Raw genomic sequence first — 450 nt, 5'->3', positions numbered from 1 at the left:
GTCCAAGGGCTACTATTTGCTGACCCGTGTTTAAAATATTTGTAGTGCAGTGATCACTTAAAAAAAAAAAAGAAGAAAAAAAGCTATTTCTTCAAACAAATACATGTCTATGCTTCTGAGCTTCATTATTACACAGGGTTCAGATTTGACCTGTTATTTCCTAGGAAGAACAATCTTAAGAAATGAGCTTGTACCTGTGATATCTAGCCTCCAAGTTGGCCCTCAGTGACATCTACCTCCTGGTAGTCGCCCCTTGTGTAGTCCCCTCCCACATCACAGTATCATATGGTAGAAATAACAGTATGTCACTTCTGAGATGAGGTTATAAAGACTGTGATTTCTGTCTTGAGTATATTCTCTCTCTCTCTCTCTCTCTCTCTCTCTCTCTCTCTCTCTCTCGCTCGCTTTCTCGCTCAATCTCTCTTGTTCTCTCCCTCTCTCTCTCAGATC

This window comes from Hipposideros armiger, unplaced genomic scaffold (assembly GCF_001890085.2).
Source record: "Hipposideros armiger isolate ML-2016 unplaced genomic scaffold, ASM189008v1 scaffold_2, whole genome shotgun sequence".
NCBI classification, from domain to species: Eukaryota; Metazoa; Chordata; class Mammalia; order Chiroptera; family Hipposideridae; genus Hipposideros; species Hipposideros armiger.
The sequence above is the reverse complement of the archived record's forward strand: the minus strand, read 5'-3'. Positions refer to the sequence as shown.